Source organism: Gavialis gangeticus, unplaced genomic scaffold, assembly GCF_001723915.1.
Source record: "Gavialis gangeticus isolate Ggan-Ray unplaced genomic scaffold, GavGan_comp1, whole genome shotgun sequence".
Classification (NCBI taxonomy): domain Eukaryota; kingdom Metazoa; phylum Chordata; order Crocodylia; family Gavialidae; genus Gavialis; species Gavialis gangeticus.
The window spans coordinates 190689499-190699098 of NW_017728992.1; positions in this window are offsets into that span (position 1 = coordinate 190689499).

Consider the following 9600-nt stretch of genomic DNA (forward strand, 5'->3'; position numbering starts at 1 on the left):
ACTGGTTAATCATTTCCTGCCAGTCTAATGATTGACATCATTTAATGGGTATGAAACTGAGATTCAAACGGGTAGGGGGAATAGGACAAGGGAGTGTGCAGACACCACGGGGATGAGTGACCTTTTAAAACACTCAGTCTGGACTCTTATGTTGTTCGAGGAGGCAGAGGTGTTAGCTGGGAGGCTCCATACTTGGGGCAGCACCAGCTGCTGTTGTACTGATCCCAGTGGCACAGTGAGCAGCTATTTTTGTTCCCCCTGCTCTCCCCACCCCTAACAAAGGCAGTGCCCAGGGATGATGTTTATTGCTTTGATGGTGATAAGAGCACCCCCTTTAAATCACATGTTTACGAACTTTCCAACTGATCCAAAGAAAGACGCTCATGACCTCAGGGACCTGTTTCAGGTTACTTTTCAATCAAGAAGGGGCATAGCTTTGACTCAGGTGGCCTCTTTCAATCTGGAAAGAAAACAAAATTCAAAGCCAGATCAAGAATTAATTTTAAATTTTTTAAAAAGGATCTTATGATGTTTAAGCTGGCAACTCTTGTCTTTTTTATGGGTCCCCTGTTTTAGGTGTGCCAAATTGGGCAATACTGGGATGTCATGATCAGATGGTTCTGGCAGAACTGGCGAATCTGCTTTACTGTTGAGAGGGTAACTCTCAGGAAATGAGGAACTAGGAAAGCAGCTGTCAGCTGTTAGCTTAGAGTCACAATAAAGATGTTATCCACAAACACAGGGCATCTGTATTCTTAATTACAGGGCCTAACCTTCATAAATGTTTCTAGTTTGCACAGTGATCCTGGCAGAAAGGTGAAAGCCATGAAGACACAGGAAATCAATCATCCCTGGTGCTTGTGATATGATCAAATGCAGGGCAACAGAGCAATAAAAATAAAGATACTTAAAAAGATGGACAAAAAGAGAAAGGTTATTTCCCTCTATGGCACTGCTGGGGGGGGTGCATCTATTGAAGGCAAGAGCAGAGATGCCAATGACAACTCTCCCCCACAGCATGGGAGAGGCAATGACCTGTTGAGTCTCAAATTGTTTTCTCTTGCCCTCTGAATCATGTTACCCCTGGGAGGCCAAAATATGTTGCAAGAGAAGAGTTCCTAAGTTCACTTAGCAAAGAGAAGTTCTTCATTCCCTCGCTGTCAGTTAAACTACTGGCACTTTCCATTCGCCACTTGGAAATTATGCCAGCTCAGATGGGATGACACATAAACTGATTCCATTTTACATTGTGTCAGGCAGATGGCATAACATGAACTGACATGACCCAAATTCAGACACCCGCATCAGACACACACACACATATTTCCAAAACCAGCTGCAACACATACTTGAAGTTTCTTTAGTACTCAAAGAGAGTGTTTATGTACAATAATCTTAGCGTAAAGCTGCATTGTCTGCCATAGTTGAAGTAAGCTGTTATTTTAATAATAGCAATTACATGAGATCTAAAGTCCAGGGATGTCCAGCTGGTGGCCACATAGGACCAATGAGTGAAGGGGCGGGCAATTATTTTGGCTGGAGGGCCACTTAACGCTTTTTGGTGAGCTGTCGAGGGCTGCGCATGGAAAATCTTTAGAAGATACTATTTTAACAAATTATAGATAAAAAATATACTAAATGGCAAATATCTACTATAGCATATTTCAATTTTATTTAAAAAATAATTTTTGTCCTGATTCATGTGTTTCTCAGTACTGTATATAGAGACAATTGCATAATAGCTCAAAATAAAGTCTTACTCTTGTGCGGGATGTTGTAGGGTGTGTGTGGAGGGGGTGGTGGAGAAGAAGTGGGGAGCAGGGTACGCATGTAGCAGAGCTTAGTGCTCTGCATGGGGCCTAGCCCACACTCCCACCTACATGCACCGGATCTGGCTTTGGGCAGTTTGCAAAGCTTCTTGGTGGGGCTGCAGATGCCTGGGTGCTGCTTGACTGCCCCTGGCCTCCAGCAACTCCTCTGCCTCCTTCTGCTGCACCGCTCTGGGTGGACCTTTAGCTGGGTGGAGGGGAGCCTTCAGCTGGGTGGCACTTGCCCCAGCGCATGGGGCTCCAGCTTCAGCTCCCAGCCACCTTCCACCCATTCAGCTGCTGGCAGGTGGCTGCTCATCATGCTAGGTGGGTGGAGTGGGTAGAAGGCAGCTGTAAGCCCTGCGTGCTGGGGCAGGAGTTGCCTGGCTGAAGCTCTGCTCCTGCCTGGAGCGGTGCAGCAGGGGCAGGAGGAGGAGGAGCTGCTGGAGGCAGGGGGAGCCAGCTGTACTGGGGCAGCTGCAGCTACACCTGGTGCAGCCCCACCAGGAAGCTGTGCATGCTCTTCTGGGCTCGGGCCAGCAGGTGTGGGTGGGAACGTGGCATGAGCTTCCCTGGGTGGAGCTTGGACCCATGTGGGACACCACAGTGGGCAGTCATGGATCAGATCCAATCAACTGATGGGCACCTCCCGCGGGCCAGATCCAATCAGTTGGTGGGCTGGATCCAGCCCGTGGACCGTATTTTGCCCATCCCTGGTTAATTTATGGCCCACAGGCTCCTACTGTCTTTACCTCTTTGGTTCTCTGTGCTTTCTCTTCCATGGGTCCAGGCACCACTCTCCAGATGTCGCCACTTCCCTCCATTGCCTGTTCCTGCTGCTATCAATCTGTCTCCCGCCAGGCTGCTAAGGTCTCTGGGCTCCCCCTCCCTCTTCCATCTTCTGTTTCCTGCCACGGCTCCGTGTGCGCTATGGCCTGCGGCTCAGAATTTGGACAGCCCCGAAACAACAGCTATGCATGTCTGTGCTAGACATATGTTAGGATAATATCTCATTAACTGCATATCTATGCAGGAGCATGAGTTTCTTGATGTACTGAATAATTTTCATGCTATTGGGAGCTTTTCCTTGTCTTTAGTTTTCTATTGTTTTGCTTTTTCTGAACTTTCTGTACAAATAGTCTGGACCCAAATCCTCAAATTCAAATAGCTCAAAGCTTTAGGACATGTACAATCTGAACATGGGGTCCACAGGTAAAGGCTTGTTCATTACCATATTTCATCCTTCTCTACACAAAGTCTACCTGGGTTTGAAAATGGTTTGGCAAAGCAATCTTCATAATGTCCTACCAGGCCTGTGTGGTGAAAGCCACATTCTCAGTTGTATTACCTGTGCCATACTTGTCCTGTGACCAGAGAGAAGACGTTCATTTTCAGGCTTCTCATTATGATGGGTTTTACCAGCATTAAGTCATTAAAAAAATACAAAATGTTGTTTCTAATTTTTCTTAAATGCTGGTGGTATATTTAGCACAACATTCTGCCTTTTCCTCCTCTTTGATTTTGTTTCATGTCTCTCTCTTGTGTGGGCTTCTGCATTTCCTGCGGCTGTCCTTTGACTAATACTATGACAAAGATTTCAGCTCTTTTCTCATATAATAGCAGCTTTAGAGATTCATGTTGTAAAACAAATTCTGGGCTGCACAATACAGTCACTGGTTCTATTTCTGTCCTACCTGCACATGGAGATGGTTGCTGCTGGATCAAAGGATGAGTAGATTCACATTTTGTTACGTACTCCATTTAATTATTGGTTTGCATTTCCATTACTTTCCACCTCTTTTAACCTATTTTTGCTTTCTTGCAGCCCTACCAATACATATTTAATAAGAATAAAAGCTCTAAGCACATGCATCTCTCTGAAAGGAAATTAGAAAAATGTAGACATCTGCTTGTGCTTATTGTAGGACACCAAAATACAAAGGTAACTGGCCTGATGTATGTGAGAATCTAGATTGACAGACCCTAAGGATATGAGTTCCACCATGTGTCTGAGATCCAACCAATGGGTTCAATGAGAAATCTATACCTTTAGGAATCGAGGGCTACATCCACAAAAAGATTTCAATGACCAACTGCTACCTTAGGCACCTAAGTCCTAACTTTAGACCCTCGAAACCATGCTTAGCTGCTGCGTATACCTGAAGGCAGCTATGTTCCCTAAATTTATGCCATTTGCATGCACATAAGCACCCAAGTCCTGATGGTACCAAGGCACATTCGATGCCTAAATCCCTGTGGAATTCACAAACAAGACTTCCCTCTATCTTGCCTGAGCACTATGCCTCATGCGGTATGGGATCACACAACATGCCTACCGGGTCAAGACTTGCACATAACATCTGGTAAAAGATTGAGAAGGTGGAGACTCCCTACTAAATGGCCCAGTTAGAGGACTCACCTGGGGTTTGGAAATCCCAAATTCAAAGCCTGATATGGGACAATGATTTCAACCTCTTCCACCTGTCAGGGAAGTGCCCTAACTATGAAACTGTTGGGTATCCCAAGTGAATTAACTTTTAGCATATGGCGTGCTGAGGATTTTGTCCTTAGATAAGTGCATCTCCCCTACAGTTTGCAGGGAGGCAAGGCACCTACTCTGGGCTGTGCATTCTTCCAAATGGGCAGGTGCGTACAAATGAGGTGTTACAAGACTGGGCCTAATCCCCTTTATAGATCTAGCCTGAGCTCTGCTGTATAATAGCACCATTGCCAAGGCAACCATCCAAACTATGGAGTACTCTTTTAAAAACAAAAGACATGCTCTTGACATCACAAAACTTCAGGGCACTTCTGGTTTTTTGCAAGGTCAAATGGTATTAAATTGCATGCATCTCTCTTTCTCTTTTAGAGGGGAGCCAGTTTAAGAATGTCTCAGTTCTCATATTACTGGATGACATCTTAGTCATCTGCCAGGGCTGTATTTGTAAGACTTATGTTAGCTGCAGGTGTGCAAGCTCAATTCTCTAGCTCTCCAGATTCATAAAGGATGTTGTCCTTATATATGAACTAATGATCCTGCTTATTGTTAGCTTCTATCTCCTCCAGAATTCATGTAAATCAGATACAGAAAGTAGATCTAGGGGTGTTAGGAGAATAAAAGAAATATTATTCTTTCTTTTGGGAAATGGAGAGATGTGTAAAGATAGAAAGGACTTGGGCTGGAAGAACAAATATTTTAATGTATCATTTTTCTGAAAAGTACTCTCTCTTCCCAACAACAGATTTCATTTTGACAGAGGATCCAGAGACCAAATATTCTGCAAAGAGAACAAAATGAAATGCTCTATAAAGAAGCATACATTGCCGAAGCACCATTTGTATTTATAGTACCAGAGATAATGGGATGACCCTTCTCATCCTTGGTAGCTACAGGAGGACTTAGTTGCAATAGAAATGATCTGTACAGCTCATGGCTTGAAGCTGAGGAGCTTATAACTGCCTTGGGTGAAATCCTGGCCCCACTGAAATCAGTAGCAAAAGCTGTTTTTGGCTTCAGTGGCCATGTCTACATGAGACACTGACCGCACAGTAGCTCATTGCTACTTTAGTAGTCATTTAGTACTTGTAGGCACAAGTGTATACAAGTATTATACAAGCACTAAATACGTCTACAAGTACTAAATGACTGCACAGTAATAACTGCAGTCAGTGTCTCGTGTAGACATGGCCAGTGATACTTTAACTTTGTGCCTCTCTGGATAAAAGACCTAAGTCCATTTTAGATTGCAGCCCCCAAACCCCTGCATTGATCCAAATGCAAGACCGGTGAGTCCATCCAATATTGCTCCTCTGGCCTGGCACATTGCAAGCGTAGAGATACCTCATGTTGCCCTTTGGACTAGGCTCTGAACAAATCCCGTGTCAGAGAAAGCCCATGTCCTTAGGCACTTGTGGTCTAATGTATGACTAGATGGAATAAGTGAATCAGACAATGAGTGGGTGAGGGAGGCTGTGTCAGATTTTGACATTACATACATAGTCACTTGTGATACGTGTACATAGGTCATGTGCAAATGTTTAAAGGACCCGATCTATAATCATGTGGCTAACCCTAGTGCAAGCAGGAGTATGGGTAGAAGTGTGGAGATGGGTGTGAGCAAAGCTGATAAAACAGGCAGGTGAAAACAAAGCAGGCGGATGAGTCTGAAACAGGTTCCTCATTGGCAGAGGGAAGGAGTGGGGATGGGGGTGACTCAGTGGAGGAGGGTGGGGTGGAGGTGGGTCATGCCTGGAGGTGGTGGCGAGAGAACAAGGGATAAAGAGATAGGGGCAACATTTCAAAGCTTGAACTTGAGGCAGTGAATCAGGATGGGATTGTGGAGACGCTGAGAGGGCTTGCAAACTACGGTTCCTTGTGTGTGAGAAACGCGATTGCCAGAGATGACCCCGTGGTGCATTGTCTTATCCATACTGAACATGCTGCAAATAGTTTTGCTCCGGGCAGGGACACTTCAGAAATACCTGCCTTTTTGGCAGCTAAAATCACAGCTGTTAATTATGGGAAAAGTGATGACCAAGTAGCCCTTCAGCTCAGTGCTTTGTAAGGGAAAGAATAACCTTGCAATTTGAGAAATAACCTGCCAGAAAAGTGATGTCTTGTCAACCTTTCCTCAGCTGCATGAAACGAAAACAAGTAGGCAACCTATCTAACAAGCTCTGGCATTGCGTGACTTGGGATGAGCAAGGCTAGGACAGAAAACAACAGTGACAAAAAGCAGCTGTTACATCTGAGTGTGTTCAGTGCTACATGCTGGCAAGGATGGGAATCAAGCATGCGACCTTCACAAGTTGCCAGGACCAGGTCCATTGCTTGCGTTGAATTTGGCCCCCAGAAGGAGCTCTCTTCATTAAACACTTCCCCTGTTTTGCTGCAGAATGTAAATTGTCTCCTGATCATGATCCGAATCATCCGATTTTATTGCTGTAGTTTGTTGGGGGGGTTTTCAGGTGAGAGGATTGTGGCAAAGAGGATAGCGAGGGAAGAGATGAGCTTGGAAAGGAATCCATTTGTTTGGAATGACCTGCCTTTGAATAAACTGTTCCAGCTCACAGACTCGAGGCCTGTCTTTCTCTCTGGAAATCCTCATTGTGTGAATTGTATGCTGCAGCATGTGTCCGAGTAAATCTCAGGCAGTGGCTTGCAATGGCCTGCTGGCTCCAGGATGATTGTTGACCATGAATCACCTGAGTGCCTTCTGGCAAAGTCACGACTGTTAATAGAGTTAGATTCCATTGCACACAAGCTTGGATGGTAACTTATGCCATGAGCAGCTGCACTGATTTTATAGAAACTACTTTTGGAGTAAGGTATACTATCCTGCCAGGGTAGCAGAATCTGGCTCTAAGATGACAGCAACAAGAAACTATTTTCTTTCCCTTCCAGTCACGTGGGTTTTTGGAGGTGCCAGCTTACAATATGTTTTTCATTACAACAATTAAAAAACATCCCAAGGGGCCTATTCTTGTACCTGGGGAGACACTTTCTACATGTTCATTATTGTATTAGAGCATTAAGGCCTTTAGCTGGCTCCCCCAAGGAGAGCTGCATAGAAGCAAGAAATGGATGAAAGGAAGAACTGCTGGGCTTGTGGGGAGGCTGTGAAATGCCTCCTGAAAGCACTCCTTGCATGGAAAATAAGTGCTTTGTGAAGTTCTTCAGTGCAGCAACAGCTCCATCATCTTTGTGAACAAAGGGCAGGAAGAGATTTGATTCTCTTCCCAGGCAGGAGGACCTGGTGGGAGGCAGGAGGACCTTCGTTGGCTTCTCTGAAGTTACACTAGGGTAAATAACATGAAACTCAGGCCTAGTGCATAGTTTGTTTAAAAGCACAGGGCTTTCATTTGTATTTGATATAAAGGGGACTTTAAAGTGCAAGTGAGTGATGATGACACCCATTTAAAAAGCCTCTTGGGCCTTCATGGGGTCTTCAATGTTAATGAAAAAAAAATGAGAAAATGGACATTTGAGAGAGCTGTGCACTGGTAGTGTCTACACACCAAATAATCCTATGGAAAGCACTAGTTGGCATGGTGGCATGTACAATACATACCAAGTGCTGAAGCAGTTATTTTTTTTAACCCAATTTCACACACATCACAGGATCACTGCACTTATATTACAATAATAAAGATACAATATCCGGTACCATACCCTTGGGTGAGACAAGTAACTAAATTGAGAGCAGTTTGGTCCATTCTTCCCCTCCCCTATTTTCATAGGCATACTCTTGCCCCTGTTCTTGCAACAGTGACCCAAGGAATGGCTTGGTGAACATGCTGCTTGTTAACATACAAAAAAATCACAAAAAATCACAAAACTGTGCCACTACCAAATGTGAGTGGTGAACTTCTAGCTCCCCTGAAGTCAAAGGGAGTTTCTGTTAAAATAATTGGAGCCAGAATATTACTTTTGATGCTTCTGTCACCTTCTGCATCAACTGTATGATCAGAGATGAAAAACGGGGGCAGATGCTTTTTTGCGGAATTGAGACCATTTCTGCCTTTTCACCATCTCGGTGTGCTGGACTCGTGAGAGAGACAGACTGGTCTTCATTACCTAAACAGTGCAGAAGGAAGCAGAAACGATCGGTCTCTTGGTGGTGCCACACTAGAGCTGTACCACAAATCCACAGGCCCTTGTGATAACCCAGCACCTTTTTTTTTTTTAAATCATGTACCAGATCATAACACAGATCTGGGGTATGGGAACATGGTATTCTGGACAAAGTCAAGTCAATAGTTCAGGCCCAAATCAAAACTTTATATTCAAACTCCCTTCAGGGTATTCAGAACTCAGTTTTTATCATGTTCCAAATAAAATTGTACATGAGAACATCTCATCAGAATATTGGGGTTAGATCCCAGTAATTTGGATAGTCAGGACAGATAGCCATCTAGAAGGTGGAGATGGGGGCACACAATTGTTACTGGAAAACTTTAACAAGCAGTCCTCATTTCATTTGGAAACAACAGTAATCAAAACTGTTAGTAACTCATTGTATTGATAGCCTGACTGTTGCACTTCTGTGGAAAGACAGCAAGCAAAACCCAACGGCATTCTAGCATTCTGTCAAGACACAAGTTAGTCACAGCATGAAAATAGATTTATAATAGCATGAGGTTCAGCAGTTGCATCCAAGCAGTTGGAGACCTGTAGGCTTGACAGGCACCCAGAATAAGAAGCTGTACAGAATGACACAAGACGAGGAAAGTAGATGTTCTCATCTCCTCCTCCTCTCTCATGCCCACATGTAGACTGAGTGCATCTCATGAACCAGAATATGTTGCAAGCCAGAGTGAGGCAAAGTTCACCCCATGGGTCAAAAACAACTTAGGCAGTTCTGCAAAGGAGCTGTTCTCAATTGCGACAAGGAAATTACTGCTCCAAGCATCCCGTAACCCAAGGAAAAGAGGACTGAGATCAAGATGGAGCGTTGTATGGTGTCTGGAACCTAAAGTCTCCCTGGGTTGAGCATGAACCTCCATGAATTAAGGAAAATGCTTTACTGTTTGAAAGCTGATATTTCCAAGTGCTTTATCATTCATTTGCTTCTGCAGATCATCTTGAACTTGACCTATAGGAGAAGTTTAGTGAACCATTTGGGTTCATGTCCAGGAGGTTCCACAAGAGAAAGCCTCCTAAAAAAAAAGAAAAAAAAAAGACCAGTTCTTCTGAAAACTGACAGATTCTACCAGTTTTTTGTGGGAATCAAGTCATGGCTCTGATCGTATTAAAATGGTCTCAGCCATTTCCTATTAACCTGAGATGGAG